Here is a 17,673-nt window from a genome sequence, read left to right as displayed (position 1 = left end):
GCCATACTGTGATCAATATGTATCGCTTTGACTGCCTTTTGCAAGTTACCAAAGTCTGATTTAAAGTATATATATATATATATATATATATATATATATATATATATGTATATATATATATACTTTAAAATTTTACTATATATAATATAAATATATATATATAATATAAAAAAATTAACTATATATATATATATACATACATATATATATATATATATATATATAGTTAAATTTTTTATATAAGTTCATAATTTCGATACTACTTTTAAATATAGCACAAAATGATGTTTTTAAGTTGATTGAAGAATTGGGAACATTATTTTCACTTCGCTTACCAGTTATTTAAAATACAATTATGGTATCTTGTATCTAAAATTTGTCTTTAACCTCCACATTAAATACTTTAAAATTTACTGTTTTTTTTTGTTCTTTATTTGTTCTAAACCTGCTTCAAATGGATTCAAGTATATGAAATACATCTAAGTACCAACATATAATCGTATGAATGCGAATGAATCCAATTACGAAAGTAACAAGTAACGATACATTTGTAACAAGTACTACTTTGTTAGTAACGACGACATAAGGATACACTTTTTTCGTTACTTTCACAGCTCTACTGCCTGCTGTAGGCAAACCTGCCGCACCGCGCATGTGAACTGGCCAACTGATTCTCGTGGCCTATAGTACTGCGGCTGCCGCCGCACTTATTCCGTCTCGCTAAGGGCGATGCGACTGGCAACCGGCGAAATTCTCCAGCCCCGTGTGGACAGCCACACCCACCCCGTGCGCCATAGCAGTGCGTCTATTTACCGCGCAGTTGACGTTCCGTAAATATTTCGTGCCCCAGCATTATCGACAGAATCTGTCCCGGAGCTCCAGGCCGAACGTTAGTGGAAAGAGCCGAAATCCATGGAAACGTATCCCCGTGTGCTTTCGGCCCCTCAAGTGATCGATAAACCCCAGCTGCCGGCGCTGCCAGACTGCGCGACTCGCAGCTGATCGGCCCGCTTCGGTGAGGTTCGGGACTGGAGCTCTGAAACGGCGGTGTAGCGAAGGGCGAGTGTTTCGTCTGTCGCGTCGCGGATACGGTGATCTTCTGCCCGTATTAGGTTCGTTTAAGTTGCTGCAGAGAGCTACTTGTAAGTGCCAGATAACTGTCATTACTCTGCATGCGTAGCTATAGTGATTTATGAACGCGCTTGGTGTTCGCGCTGCTCTAACGCTTCTCTTTCCACTTCTGCGTCGAATCTCGTTGTTTGGTCACCTGTGGCTCTCGTTGTCAACCCTTAATTTCCTTTCACGAGATGCTGGATTCGACCGTTCTAAAATTAAAATGCCGTGTTTCGTATTACATCTTGCACGTTAAGAAAACGCCATGGTTAAATAAACTTACGCTTCGAAAATCTGTCGACAGGACATCGCTGTTGTGTAACTTCTAGTTAAAATCGGGAAATGTAACGCTGGTATATAAACGTGTTTTCTACAATCTGTGTTTATTTACAGTTCCCAAACAAACTACTTTCTTAACATTGGACATGATGATCCTAGGTTTGCACTTATGTAATAGTTATAAAATACCCCCCAAAAGTAATTAGAACAAGTACATCGTTTTATATGTGCTAGCAACATTTCAATTCCTTGATGAAGGGGGCTACTGTTATAAACGGAAGATTTCTGTTCTACGAACATAGAGACCATTATCTTTGTTTTGCTTCGATCATGGTCATTTCATTTTTACGAAATTTATTCGCTGATGGTGAATTCTTTAACATCAACTGTATTAGGTAGAAAAATACCTGTTGGTGATACATAAAAATTTATGCTGGACCAGGACTCGAAATCGGATTTCCCGATCGATGGTCGTCTTAACCATTTTAACTATCCGTACGTGTTCCCTGGAGCGATGCTAACCTGTATATGCCACACAGTCTACATCCCCAAATGCTCGCAATATTAGTTGGATTCCCGCAAAGAGAGAATGAAAATGTGTGTTCAACGTTGTTGTTGTTGTTGTTGTTGTTGTGGTCTTCAGTCCTGAGACTGGTTTGATGCAGCTCTCCATGCTACCACGTTCTTATTATTATTGTCGTTTTGCCCGCCTAGGCTTGTAGCACTAATTACAAAATGTCTGTTCCTGCAGAGGTGCATGAAAGACATTGCTGACGATCCACAGCTGTACGAAATATTACGCAATTATAACTGATTGCGAGTTCTTTGACATCAGCTGAATTAAGTAGAGAGATGCTACCTACTGGTGATAATGAAAATTTACGCCCGAATGGGACTCGAACCCAGATTTCCCGCTTGTCGCGAGCGGTCACTTTAATCACTCGGCTAGCCGAGCACGCTTCCCAGACTGATTCGACCCTCCATAATTACGTCAATATGCCACACTGTCCACTGTCCCAAATACTCGCAACGTTAGGGTTCCCGTAATAGGGAGAATGAGAGTCGTGTTCAACGTTATCATCACTGTTTTGCTCGGGTAGGCTTTATTTAGCAATCTCTGTTCCTTCTGACATGCACACCTGTCTGAAGGGACAGGCATTGTAAAGAATAATTTTAATTTTTTGCTGTTACCTACCACAGCCTTAGATGATCTCTATATGTAGTCACTGCTAAGATGTGAAGCTGGTGAATACTGGTAAAAGAATTCTTATACATATCTGTTGGTTTTGTGGTGCTCATTGCTCTTTACTGAGTAAGAATGAAGTCTGAGCTAGGTGGAGAGAGCAACCATAACATGTATTGTGCTGTGAAACCAGACCTAGGACAGTGTCAGTCTTTGCTCTCATGTTGTGTTATGCACTAAATTATTCTTACAGTAATTCTTGTCCTTAGATGTTGAAGTTCGTAAAAGTGGATGTACATAATTTCAAGTAGAAATACATCCGCTGCCTCATTAAGTTTTCGGCAGTATTCGCCAGTTTCATATCTTAGCAGCGTTTACATATAGAGATCTCGGAAACTGACATACGGCCGGGAGTGTGGTGTTCTGACCACATGCCCCTCCATATCCGCATCCATTGACGCCTGTGGGCTGAGGATGACACGGCGGCCGGTCGGTACTTTTGGGCCTTCATGGCCTGTTCAAGAGGAGTTTAGTTTAGTTTCAGTTTAGTCCTATGTAATGTCAGTTACGCAGAACAGCAACAGTGTGGTACCAAAATAACTCTTAGAAAGTGTAGTAATTTTATCCTTCTTTTATTAGTGTGTGTTGACGAAACCTAGATAAAAGTGAGGTGCATAAAGGTATAAAAAAGCTGTTCACAAAATGTACCGTACAAATAAGCGAAAGGAAAATGTATTACATGGCATTTGTGATAAGAAGCTGTATGAAATATTGTTCCAAATTATTCGCCGAATGGCAATTTCATGACATAGCTGTAGTGAGTATAGATGCATTCAGTGCTCTTTTCCTACTAAAAAAATACCTAATATTATAAATCCATACTAGTACTATAAATGCGGAAGTAACTCTGTTACACTTTCACGAATAAACCGCTGAACCGATTTTGTTAAAATCTGGTATGGAGATAGCTTGAATGCTGAGGAAGAATGTAGGCTACTTTAGAAAGTGTGTAGTACAACATAATTACTTATTTGAAGAATACGAAGCGAAATATGGAAAATAATTATTCTTTGAAAAAGCTGTTCACTCTCTTCCTTTTGAACTTTATCACATTTATGAAAATGCTGTTATTGTTTGCTATATCCTACATTATACGATCTAGCTAATTAATACAATGCTTACACAGGGGATTCCAACATTTCTGAGACCATTACCCCTGAGTACAATCAGATATTAACTTGTACCCCAATCACCATCAGCACCTAACTAAAGTTTATAACGAAAAAGAATTTATTGAACAATTTCTTTTTTAAAATGATTAGAGGTAGATGATATTTAGTTTTTGTTGTTTTCTTAAAACACGAGTTAATGATAAGGCTTACCTAAACAAAAATTTCGTGGTGGTATGAAGCAATTCTCAGACCTTTGCAAGTGTTACCTAAAGCTACTTCTCAGAAAAGAAAGCTAACTGTCCATAGTGAGGCTGGACACTGTAATCTCCCCCCTCCTTCCTAATTCCATATATGGTCCACATTAGTGTTTTATGAAGATTTGAGAGGAGCAAAGATTACGATAAACTTTCTAGTTTACTTAGCTTTTCATATAGAGTTGGCTCCTTCTTGTCTGGGGCTCTGATTCTTAAAGATGAAAATGTCATATTTTAGATCATCACGGTTGGATTGATCTACATAAACTTGAAGATTGTTGTTCCAGAATTTTTGTTTTTATGTTAATATATTTTCGCACATTTTAGTGTATCACACTGTCTTTTGATTTTTCACATTAAGAAAGCCGAAATTACATTGTTCGCACAAAATACAAAAATACGTCCAATCACATCAGAGGCGTGCTTACGACCCTCACACTCTGAGGAAATAACCAAATTTTGAAGGGTTTACAATTTTTCTTACCAAATGAATTTCTACTAGTTTCTGTTACATTATTACTTTCGATTATTATTTCAGAAATGAATCCAGAAATTAACATAGTAACCAGTACAGTATTTCGTACTTAATAACAGAAATTTAAAGTGTACCAATAATTCGTAATTTCAAATGTACATTCAGAACTAGTAATTATCGATTATAACATCGAGACTAAAATATTTTATACAGTAATTCCTTTTAATAAATTTAGTTTGAAATATAACATACTGTGTATAAAATTATATTAAAGTGTTCAGAAAAGCAACTGAGATAATACTGAAATGTCCAAAATTCGAAAAATAATACTGCTATCGACAACTATTATTGAGGAAAAGGTAATGCTAGAGGAGGATGTCCCGTTACAACACCCTTTGTTGCGAGAGGATGAAGATTTTCTGGGTCCTCAGTGATGAATCGACACTTCAGCTTAGTGGAAATCTGACCAAAAATAATGTGTGCCTCTGGGGGATCAGCAAATCCCCTTGAGACGACGCGGTTGCAGAGACTCCCTAAAACTGAATGTTTTTTATGCCATACTCTGGCTGAAAGTTTATGGGTCTTTAATTTTCAGTGAAGCAACTGAAACTGATGTTTCTTATCTTGAAGCGCCAGAACTATGGCTCTTTCCTCAGTTGGGAGAAGCTGAATCACAGAACTTGATTTGGCAGCAAGATGGTGCGCTGCCTCACTGGCATAACTCAGTGCGTGATTGTGCCTGAGCGCTGGACTGGGTGCAAGAAGTCGGATGACACAGCTTGTTTTGTGTGACCTCCATGTTCACACACGGTCTCAAGCCACGTGATTTTTACTTTTGCGGGTTCATAAGGGGATCAAGTGTGTCTCCGCTACCTGCTGATCTTCCCGACTTTAGAAATAGTATTGTTGCAACAAATTACTCCAGACACGCTTGTCAAGGTTTCAGAAGAACTCACCTATCGATTAGATGGATGACGAGTGGTGCTCGGATTGAACTCTTCTAAGAAAAACTACTTGAGTTGCTCTTTCATTTGATGTATTATTTATATTGGTAAGTTGAGTATAATAAATGATACAAAGCCTTAAAACCCATATACTCATTTTGAAACACCCTGGAATCGCTTGACTGCTGGACTTCTTGCTTCTGAACTGGCAGAAACAGGAAGACTTCAGGCTGCCAACGCTTTGCGTCTGATCACTGCCACTACTACCGGCTAATAATAATAATAATAATAATAATAGTAATAATAAGAACTATAAAGTGTCGGTCCTACAGCAGAGTAGTAGGCATTGTGCAGTTACTGTTGTGTTGCGAATTAGTTTGTTAATGTTGCGAATTAAATAATGAAGCAACTTCTGTTCTGTTGTGGGAACTACCTATCATTCGGAGAAAACATTTCACGACACATTTAAACATATTTGATGCATGTGCTCAATTTAACAGTTTTAGATGCATGGTACCAAGTATGTATGTGGTTGGTGGACTACGTGACGAAGATCGTCATACTTTCGTTTACGAAGTTGTAACCTCCACAACACTCTCATGAGTTGATGCTAGTATTTGAAAAGATGTAATTAGTGACAACTTACGTTATCAGCAGTGCAATCTTACGGGATGATTATAGTATACTAATGTTTTAAAAATGATTTAGTTTCGTGACAGAAACACAATTGCACCATTTTGTTTTTACCCCTCAGAATTATTACATTTTACCCCTCAGGGGGTAATTACCGCCAAGTTAGGAACCACTGCTCTACGTGTTTGATCCACACTTCCATAATACCAAGCACAAGCCTGTCACATTTTTGCCATTGATCATCAAGCGTCGCTTAGAATTTCATTGTTGCGTTCAAATTTACGCGAACAGTTCCCACCCGCTTTTTTTTCCACTCGCCTCTGGATGTATGCATCATTATTATTTTATCATCGACGTGCAAGCTAGTGAAGTGCAGTCAAAAGACTTGCACCAAGCTCTCGAACGTACCAACAGTCTTCCGGCCAATAAAGCCATACGCACATTTCATTTCATTTTGCTGATACTCGAGCGCAGCCGTAGGAAAAAGCTATAATGCAATGCTTTTACAATCATCAATGTGTTTAATCCATGGCAATCCATACTCCCATATTAATATTATAAATGCGAAAGTATCTCCGTCTGTTACGTTTCCACTACAATACTGCTGAGCCGATGTGCATGAAATTTCCAGTGAGATATCTTGAATCCTGATGAAGAAGGCAGACTACTTTACAAAGTGTGTAGTATAAGATATTTATTTATTTGAAGAATATTAAGCAAATTAATGAAACATATTTACTCTTTGAAAAAGCTGTTTACTCTTTCACATTTGAAATTTATCATATTTGTGAAAATGCTTTTATTGGTTGCTATGTTCTACGTAATATGATTCAACGTAATCAATATAATGCTTATTCAGCTCTCAGCGTGTTAAATCCATACTTCCGTGATAATACCAATATTATTAATTGCGAAAGTAACTCACTGTTACGGTTTCGCGACTCTACCGCTGAACCAGTTCCAGTAACATTTGGTATGGAGATAGCCTAAACCCTGACCAAGACCACAGGCTACTTTAGAAAGTTATATCTTTTTGAGTATAGTTAACATTTTTGAAAGTGGTGTATGTGTGTGGAATGCTGACGACGCTAGCGCGATTGTCGGTGATTTATAGAGTCTATAGATTATTCCGTGAAACTGCAAATCCAATGTTACTGTGCGCATGCTTCACGATATTGATTTCCTACACCACCTGCCATAACTGGAAAGTTCTGGTGGAGATAAACAATAAAATCGGGCGGTAAGCCCGAGAACCACATTTAAAAAGAGCTATAGTGACATTAGAAGAGACTTAAGCCTGTCGCATTTCAGTCGCTGAGCGTCACGGGTCTCTTAACAGTTTCCAAGACGTTTCAAGACTCAGAGCGTTGGCGTCATTTAATGGCTGTACGACAAACAGAGAGTCTTAACTTTACGTACGGATCGTGAGAGGCGTTTGGTGAGGCTGCGTTTGATTATGATCTATCAACTATGTTAATCATAAATTAATTGTTATAGGGGGATGGATAAAAAATGTAGGCATCATAATACATTAAAATGTAGGGGAGAAATGGTTGGTATGTGTTGCTCCAGTGGCAAAATCTCAAATCCGGTACTAGGTAAGCCAGAGAAATCCCTACAGCTCTACTGCTGCACGAATGTAATGAATCGGGACATTTTATAAATACAAGGTGTATCATAAAGAATCAACTGATTTAAAAAGATCATAGCTTTTATGTTATTTGTGATATGTGCGTGAACAACATACTGTTGGAAAGACCAAACTCTTTGAGTTTTACATAGTTCCCACTAGGTAGCAGCAGCAGTGTGCGATCGCTTCGGGTCTAGTAAAAAATTGTGTCGGGGCAATAGAAAGCGTTTTGCATTCGAGGTTTTGCGCAGCGCGGGGCTGTAATAAATGAACAATTCTGAGCCGGCCGTGGTGGTCGAGTGGCTCTAGGCGCCTCAGTCTGGAGGCGCGCTGCTGCTACAGTCGCAGGTTCGAATCCTGCCTCGGGCATAGATGTGCGTGACGTCCTTAGGTTAGTTAGGTTTAATTAGTTCTAAGTCTAGGGAACTGATGACCTCAGATGTTAAGTCCCATAGTTCTTAGAGCCATTTGAATCATTTTTGAAAAATGTAGGTACCATAATACTCGTACATTAAAATGTAAAAGAGAAATGGTTTCTAGCATTTGTAGACTTAGAGAAAGCTTTTGACAATTTTAACTGGAATACTCTTTCAAATTCTGAAGGTGGCAGGGGTAAAATACAGGGAGCGAAAGGCTACTTACAATTTGTACAGAAACCAGATGGCAGTTATAAGAGTGGAGGGGCACGAAAGGGAAGCAGTGGTTGGGAAGGGAGTGAGACAGGGTTGTAGCCTCTCCCCGATGTTATTCAATCTGTATATTGAGCAAGCAGTGAAGGAAACACAAGAAAAATTCGGAGTAGGTATTAAAATCCATGGAGAAGAAATAATAACTTTGAGGTTCGCCGATGACATTGTAATTCTGTCAGAGACAGCAAAGGACTTGGAAGAGCAATTGAACGGAATGGATAGGGTCTTGAAAGGAGGATATAAGATGAACATCAACAAAAGCTAAACGAGGATAATGGAATGTAGTCGAATTAAGTCGGGTGATGCTGAGGGAATTAGATTAGGAAATGAGACACTTAAAGTAGTAAAGGAGTTTTGCTATTTGGGGAGCAAAATAACTAATGATGGTCGAAGTAGAGAGAATATAAAATGTAGACTGACAATGGCAAGCAAAGCATTTCTAAAGAAGAGAAATTTGTTAACATCGAGTATAGATTTAAGTGCCAGGAAGTCATTTGTGAAAGTATTTGTATGGCGTGTAGCCTTGTATGGAAGTGAAACATGGACGATAAATAGTTTAGACTAGAAGAGAATAGAAGCTTTCGAAATGTGGTGCTAGAGAAGAATGCTGAAGATTAGATGGGTAGATCACATAACTAATGGGGAAGTATTGAATAGGATTGGGGAGAAGAGGAGTTTGTGGCACAACCTGACAAGAAGAAGGGATCGGTTGGTAGGACATGTTCTGAGGCATCAAGGGATCACCAATTTAGTATTGGAGGGCAGCGTGGAGGGTAAAAATCGTAGAGGGAGACCAAGAGATGAATACACTAAGCAGATTCAGAAGTATGTAGGTTGCAGTAGGTACTGGGAGATGAAGAAGCTTGTACAGGATAGAGTAGCATGGAGAGCTGCATCAAACCAGTCTCAGGACTGAAGACCACAACAACAACAACAACAACTTATAAATACTTCGAGCCGCTCATTTATCTGTGAATATTCCATATGCTGGTACCTTCTTTGACAGCCTGGAATGGGACACCATTTCAAACGCATTCCGGAAGTCTCGAAATATGGAATCTGCCTGTTGGTCCTCATCCGTAGTCCGCAGTACATCGTGTGAGAAAAGTGCAAGCTGAGTTTCGCAAGAGCGATGCTTTCTAAGACATGCTTATTCATGGAGAATTGCTTATCAGTCTCAAGAAAGTTTATTATATTCGAACTGAGAATGTGTTCAAGGATTGCGCAGCAAACAGAAGTTAGGGATATTAGTCTGTAATTTTGCGGATCCGTTCTTTTCAGTTTCAGGAGTAAAACAGGGCTGCAACCTGTCTCCACTGTTGTTCATATTATTTATGGATCATATGTTGAAAACAATAGACTGGCTGGGTGAGATTAAGATAGGTGAACACAAAATAAGGAGTCTCGCATATGCGGATGACTTAGTTGTGATGGCAGATTCGATTGAAAGTTTGCAAAGTAATATTTCAGAGCTAGATCAGAAATGTGAGGACTATGGTATGAAGATTATCATCTCCAAAACGAAAGTAATGTCAGTGGGAAGATTGAGTGACAAATAGGAGGAACAAAGTTAGAACAGGTAGACGGTTTCAAGTACTTAGGATGCATATTCTCACAGGATGGCAATATAGTGAAAGAACTGGAAGCGAGGTGTAGCAAAGCTAATGCAGTGAGGGCTCAGCTACGATCTACTCTCTTCTGCAAGAAGGAAGTCAGTACCAAGACTAAGTTATCTGTGCACCGTTCAATCTTTCGACCAACTTTGTTGTATGGGAGTGAAAGCTGGGTGGATTCAGGTCACCTTATCAACAAGGTTGAGGTTACAGATATGAAAGTAGCTAGGATGATTGCAGGTACTAGTAGATGGGAACAATGGCAGGAGGGTGTCCACAATGAGGAAATCAAAGAAAAACTGGGAATGAACTCTATAGATGTAGCAGTCAGGGCGAACAGGCTTAGATGGTGGGGTCATGTTACACGGATGGGAGAAGCAAGGTTACCCAAGAGACTCATGGGTTCAGCAGTAGAGGGTAGGAGGAGTCGGGGCAGACCAAGGAGAAGGTACCTGGATTCGGTTAAGAATGATTTTGAAGTATTAGGTTTAACATCAGAAGAGGCACCTATGTTAGCACTGAATGGGGGATCATGGAGGAATTTTATAAGGGGGCTATGCTCCAGACTGAACGCCGAAAGGCATAATCAGTCTTAAACGATGATGATGGTTCTTCTGCCCTTCTTATACACAGGAGTCGCCTGCGCTTATATCCAGTCGCTTGGGACGAATTAACGCTGGGTGAGAGATTAGCGATAAATGCAGGCTAGGTAAGGGGCCAATGCTGTAGAGCAGTGATTCCCAACAGGTGGTCCGCGGACCCCCAGGGGTCTGCACGATGCTATTAGAATAAAAAATATACTAAATATATTTCGTATGATAACAGATTTTTTGTTTTGGCCGCTTCCTGAATGAGCAGAGCCTCAGCGAACGCAAACTTCTGCGTCTAGAGTCTTCCTAGAGTGTAAAGAGATCGGCAGTGAGCATGAGCAACTTCTTATTCATACGGAAGTACGATGGCTTTCTCGAGGTAGGATCTTGTCAAGATTTTTTGAACTTAGAGACGAGGTTCGTGTCATCCTTCTTGACACAAAGTACGCGCATTTTCTCACTAAATTCTCTTGGCTTTGCTCAGTTGCGTACTTAACTGATGTGTTTGAACACTTGAGTGTGTCAAACTTGAGTTTACAAGGAAAAAATGTAGACATGTTCAAAGTTGAGGCCATAAGATTAATGCTATGGTCAAAAAGTGTTAGATCTGGGCGTCAAGGATAGAAAACGAGTCACTAACTAACTTTTCTACTTTAAAACAATTCTTGGAGTCACGAGAGGAGAGTTTGCCTGACCAGATCAAGATCAATCTACGCAGCCTAGCCACCACTTTTAGAGAATATTTCCCTGAACCTCACGACAGATGGATTCTAAATCCCTTCAGCTGTGAGGAAATAGACAAAATCCAAGGCCTGACTGAAGAAGAGCAAGATCAACTTCTGGATCTGTCCAGCTGTGGTACGATGATAAACATTTTCATCGGTGACAAAATTACAGATTTCTGGCCATCGGCACGCAAGGACTACAAGAAATTTGGAGATAAGACAATGAAAAAGATCCTTCCATTTGCAACAACATATCTGTGTGAGCAAGCATTTTCTTCCATGTGTTTCATGAGAAACAAATATAGGAATCGGCTCGACATGCGGTAAGATTTCAGAGTGAAAGTTTCAAGTTTTGAACCTAATATTTCATAAATAATGGACTCAAAGGTCAGATTGAACTCACCTCATTAAGAACTGAAATTAAAACTAACTGTATACTGATGGAGTACTCTGTTGTAACTGTATTTTTTCAAATAAATAATACCTTATATGAAATCAGTGTTTTCTTATTTTTCACACATGTCTACTCAATACAATCTAAAGTGTAGTACACTTGAAAGACCAATACACTCAGTTTCAATTTTTTCCTGTCATTTTCAGTTCATACTCAATTTATTTTTTTAAGGAGTTTGTTATACTAAACACCCAGATTTGAAGACAAAGATTTTGAGCAACAATCAAAAATTTAACAAGAACAATGATGGCTAAATTGAAAGTTTTAAGTTCAATATTTTTTCAATAATGAATATGTAAATGTTTTTTCTAAGTACCAAAAATAGGAAACGTATAAAAAGACTCTTAATTTGGCTTTTTTAGGTACTTGATACTGTGATATGGCTAGGTACCAATCATGCTCGATTAGGGGGGCCTCGAGAAAATTTTGTTGGGAACCCATGCCGTAGAATACTCTTTGAAAACCCGAATTGGGATTCCATTCGGACCTGGTACTTATTTGTTTTAAATTATTTAAGCTGTTTCTCTACGCCAGGGATACTTATTACGTGTCGTCCATTCGACTGTCAAACGAAGGCATGTTTGTTCGATTGTCCTGCGTGAACGACTTATTGAAAGTGACATTTAAAAGTTCGGTTTTTGTTTTGCTACTTCAAATGCGACACCGGACTGGTCAACAAGTGACTGGACGGAAGCCCTAGACCCACGTAGCAATTTTACATAGGACCAGAATTTTCTCAGGTCCTCTGTCAGATGTTTGCTGAGCTATGACGGCGGTAGCAGTTGTATGCTTCACGTGTGGATCGTAGACACGAGAATCTCTACTAAACCTTTGCTCGTCTTCATTTGTGCATTCTCTTTTGAACCGAGAGTGCAACAGCTTCTGCTTCCTCAGTATTTTCTGAATCTCGTTATTAAACCATGGTGGGTCTTTTCCGTCTTTAATCCACTTACTAGGTACATAATTCTCCCGACCACGTTTTACAATCTGCTTAAACTTTGCCGATAATTCCTCTACGTCTATCTTACTGCAACTAAGTGATGCCAGTTCACTGTCTAAGTGAAATGCTAATAACTGATTACCTGTTCTTTCTAGCAGAAAAACTCTCCTAGCCTTCTTACCTGAATTATTAACTTTCGTAACCGTAGTTGCTCTAATGACATCAAAATCGCTAATTCCCGTTTCTGTATGACGTTGTCGACGAGGTCCGGCCTACTTGTAGCTACAGGGTCTAATATATTTCCTTTGTGTGTGGGCTGCCAAACTGGCTACTCAAGACAGTTCTCAGAAAACGTGGCCAAAAGCACATCGCACGTTGGTCTGCCTATACCCTACATAATTAATCCATAGACATACCAGTGTCTATTCGATAGGTTAAAGTCGCCTTCAACTAGTATTGCGTAATCGGGGTATTTACGCACTACTGACGGTAGACTTTCTTTGAATGACCCTAGGGCTGTCACAGCACAATCGAATGACCGGTAAAAATTTCCCACAATTAACTTGGTTTCACCTAGCTCTGTTAGTATAACAGTATGGACCAGGTAGCTTCACTGTCACATTCAACTTCGGCGTCAATAGAGACAGTAATTTTGTCAACTACAATGAACACTTCCCCCACCTATGGTCTCTAATCTATCTTTCTGATATGCGTTCCATGACTCGCTAAATATCTCAGAGCTTCCTGGCAGATTAAAACAGTGTGCCGGACCGAGATTCGAACTTGGGACCTTTGCCTTTCGCGGGCAAGTGCTCTACCAACTGAGCTACCCAAGCACGACTCACGCCCCGTCCTCACAGCTTTACTTCTGCCAGTACCTCGTCTCCTACCTTCCAAACTTTAGAGAAGCTCTCCTGCGAACTTTGCAGAACTAGCGCTCCTGAAAGAAAGGATATTGCAGAAACATGGCTAAGCCACCGCCTGGGGGATGTTTCCAGAATGAGATTTTCACTCTGCAGCGGAGTGTGCGCTGATAAGAAACTTCCTGGCAGTTTTGCAAGGTTCGCAGGAGATCTTCTGTTAAGTCTGGAAGGTAGGAAACGAGGTACTGGCAGAAGTAAAGCTGTGAGGACGGGCCGTGAGTCGTGCTTGGGTAGCTAAGTTGGTAGAGCACTTGCCCTCGAAAGGCAAAGGTCCCGATTTCGAGTCTCGGTCCGACACACAGTTTTAATCTGCCAGGAAGTTTCATATCAGCGCACACTCCCCTGCAGAGTGAAAATCTCATTCTGGATCTCAGAGCTTTCCATTTCGGAGTTCAGCCAGCTATCGGTCCCAGGAATAACTGGAGCATGAATTTTCCTGGAGGGGAGTGTATTCGGGAAGTTTGTGACAAATACTTAGACGATTAACTGATAAAATACTGACACTCGAAGTATCTTGACTCTGAAAGCGATCTGACTTTCCTACTTGCATATCGACTGGCGAGTGCTCATCAGAGTACCTCAAACTGCCGCCTAGCCTGAAATACCCTCGTTCGCACTCCTCAAGAATTCTGCTATCCGAGCAGCTGCTTCCTTTGTGTACTGCACCGCTGACCTACCAAGGAGAGTCCTACAAATCCCCAACCGATAACGCAGATCTAGAAATCTGCAGCTAAGACCGTCACAGAGTCGACGAATCTTCTGGTTGACACCCTCCACTCGGCTTCAAACCAAACCGCCCCGATCAACTCTGGGAACCGGGGGATTACAATTAAACTTTCGCTACTTGAGAACGTCCCCATGAAAACAAGAGATCATACGACAATAAACTTTATGGAAACGTTTGTAACGACATGCGGAAGAGAAATAACGAATAAGCCATTGAAAGAAACACATTTTAATTTCCATACGTGAGGACATTTTTTAATTGCATACCATGTTCATTTCCAGGTTATAAAAATTGCTCAATGTGACGACCATTCCATCCTCGCCAGCCACAACAGCATTGGAGATACCATACCACAATTTGTTTGCAACACTTCTCGAACGTTTGGAATGTTCAGCTGTCGTGACACAGTTTGAAGATCGCACATTGCGGACAGCGTTCTCAGCCATGGTAACAATAACTTCTTAAACAATTTGTGACGAAATTGGCCGCCGGCCTCTCTCAGGAGCAATTGCCGTAACGGCAGTTAATTCTAACTCGGGAATCATGTTCTTTACTCCGATACAGAAAGGGGACCAATTCAATTCAATTTATTGCTCCGAATTTTAGACCTATTATCTTGAAATTCTAAACAGTTCGTACATATTCGTTACTCATGGTGACATACGATGTTTTACATTATATGTGTAGTATTAAATCATGTTAAAAGCAACCATGGGTAATATTAACGCAGAAATAAAACAGAATACTTGAAAAATAAGAAACCGTTCAAAAAGATAGCATCAAATAAAAGGAATTAACTCAAGGTCCAAGTGAATAATTTCCATCTTACATTACTAGATATGTTACTGGCAGGCTCGGAAGAACTCGACGTTTTCTGACTAACTACAACTATACTTAGTTTTTAACCTAGTGTTGCTACACTATTATACATCGCCCACACCGGTATATGCGTACCTCGGCAACCCTCGAGTTCACGGATACCCGTCTGGGTGGACACAGCATTCTTTCTTTTTATTTTAGTTTTCTATTTTTCTTATATGTTTGAAGTTTCTCGTAATTAAATTTATATGTGCCTATCTGTTATAACTGAGGAAACGTTTCTTGTGACCTGTTGACACTATTTTGATATTCAGAGCAACCATTTGATCTTATAGACTAAAAGTACCCGATGTGCTATCATACTGACTTTACACCACAAGTTTTGGTCACTTACAATTGTTTGTAGCACGCTGTCTAATTGTCTGCCATCTCTCCCTGTCTGAAAAACGGGTCATCTGAGGACGACATGATCAGCGGAACTTTCTTCTCCACATTCAACAGGTTGCTGTGTTACTACATCCCACTTTATGCAGACGTTTGGGCTATGGACCGTGACCTCGTAATAGGTGCATCATATCTCGAGCAGGGGGCGATGTCGCGCAGTTTGGGACTGTTCCAGATGTTTGGGAATATGCTGTAGACACGCCTTGCAGTGGTCCTAGGGTCCCAGTCAGACTGCCATTCATCTATCTTCCAGGCTCGTAAACGTCCTTTATCAGTAACATGCGTTGCCGTGATATCGTTCATACGATCATATTGCTCACGTCCCAACAATTGCAGCGCTGCCCTGTAACGCACCACTATATCCATTGGACATATCCCGAGGATTACCAGTAACCCCTCCACAGGCACAGTGCGAAAGCCACCGATGAGCCCATAAGTACACTCCGTTAAATTTGTCGCAGTATTGTTGTGAAAGGTCTCTGTTGGGTTCCTTTCATGTTAATTTCTTAAACCTGTTGTCATTTACGGCATAAATTCCACTTCTAAATTTACTGTGGTGTTTCTGACTCTATCTGGGAAGAGACTGAGCAGTAGAATGCGTTACTTTTACACATAAACAAGAACGATCTGTCACACTACTACACTTTAAAACACAGTTTATATGTAATTCATGTAGCACAGTCTCATACGGAACCTACATCCACTTTCTTTTATATACTGTATATGATAAGATACTGTCATCACCCTTCCCTTCTGTGTGAAAGGATGAATGAGCAAATGTATTTCTAGTTGCATGCTTGATGGTAGCTGACAAGCCTGTCTGCTAGAGAACAGTAGGACCAACGTCGGAACAGGTAGCTACGCTTTATAAAAGCAAAGAGGTTTCTATTCTTAGTATGGTCCTGTCTGTCCCTTGTCATGTTGGTATAGGAAGCTGCCTCTCTGGTCGCTTCCGTTTGTATCTGTGAAGCACCCTCGGTAGGGGCCCAGGCCAGTCGGTCCGCAGCGAGCGTCGGAAGTGGTAAGATCTCTAGCTAAGCGCGCCTCTGCTAAGTCCGTAGGACAATGGATTTCTTAAGTTCAGCCTAACTGAAAATTTATTCACCTTTATTTCAGGTTTAGATCTAAAATATATTATGTTACCTTAAATTGCAACGCAGTGTAATTCGAGTGTGAAGTTCAGAATATCTTCCAGTAGTTGCTTTGTCACTACTTTGTGAGTAAAGTGGAACCACGTGTTGAGGATCCGTAACTCTAAGATCATCAATCTTAAATGCGAATGTGTGTGAGATTATAACATCTCGTCTTGACAATATTTTCCAATATAGCAACTTTTCTTTATGTTCAACCAACGTGGGGTGTACTTTGTGAGACCAGTACCACGTGCTTATACAATTGTTTGAGCCTTCAGGTTAATAGTAAGACAATAGTAACCAGTCCGACGTTTTTCTTTTGTAAACTGCGTTTCGATGTAATTTATTTTATTTATCAAAATTATTGTGGAGTTGCGCTCTTTGTGTAAACCAAGTTGACCACGTGTAGCATGTGGTGTAATAATCAAAGTAGCCCTCAGCTATTCATTTGGGGAAGATTTCACAGAGTGCCAGCACCGGCGCCTAACAGGAAGTAATGATTCTGTCACTACTGGTAACGCAAATGCTGCAGCGCAGAGTCTGAACATGATTCCTATTAAGTTGGGTAACCATACGGTAAATAGTTTTTCATCTACTCTGGCTCAAGTAACGAAAGTGTGATTATAACCACCCTGCGTTCTAACACGGGCTTAATTTTTACTGACGGTGAACTCGGCCGTGAGATAAGTAAATATGGCCTCTTCCACCACAGGGGCAGTGGGCTAAGTGGCGCGGCAACTGCAGTATCAGATTAACAACCCCTTGGCCAGTTGATTGTTTTTTTCAGCCGAATGAAACGATCGAATAAAAGTAATCTCTGCGGTCACGTCAGCTACACTAATGTTTTCATTCAGTCTACAGTTTGAGTGTTTTAATTCCATCTAAGACAATGGTTTGAGAGAGGTGTCTGACGGTTACGACAGTTATATGATG

The 17,673-nt window shown here is 40.3% G+C and overlaps 1 protein-coding gene across 1 annotated transcript in view; it reads left to right on the top strand.

The window, feature by feature from the left end:
* Nucleotides 1–1,019: 1,019 nt before the first annotated feature.
* LOC124622498 (protein PTOV1 homolog) overlaps nucleotides 1,020–17,673 on the top strand; it is a 319,275-nt gene continuing 302,621 nt past the window's right edge. Inside the window, exon 1 of the mRNA XM_047148215.1 lies at nucleotides 1,020–1,142. The gene's annotated coding sequence lies outside the window, so the exon portion shown is untranslated. The remainder of the gene's footprint in view (nucleotides 1,143–17,673) is intronic.

Source organism: Schistocerca americana, chromosome 7 (genome assembly GCF_021461395.2).
Source record: "Schistocerca americana isolate TAMUIC-IGC-003095 chromosome 7, iqSchAmer2.1, whole genome shotgun sequence".
Classification (NCBI taxonomy): domain Eukaryota; kingdom Metazoa; phylum Arthropoda; class Insecta; order Orthoptera; family Acrididae; genus Schistocerca; species Schistocerca americana.
Note: the sequence above shows the minus strand (reverse complement) of the source record. Positions and strands in the feature narration are given on the sequence as shown.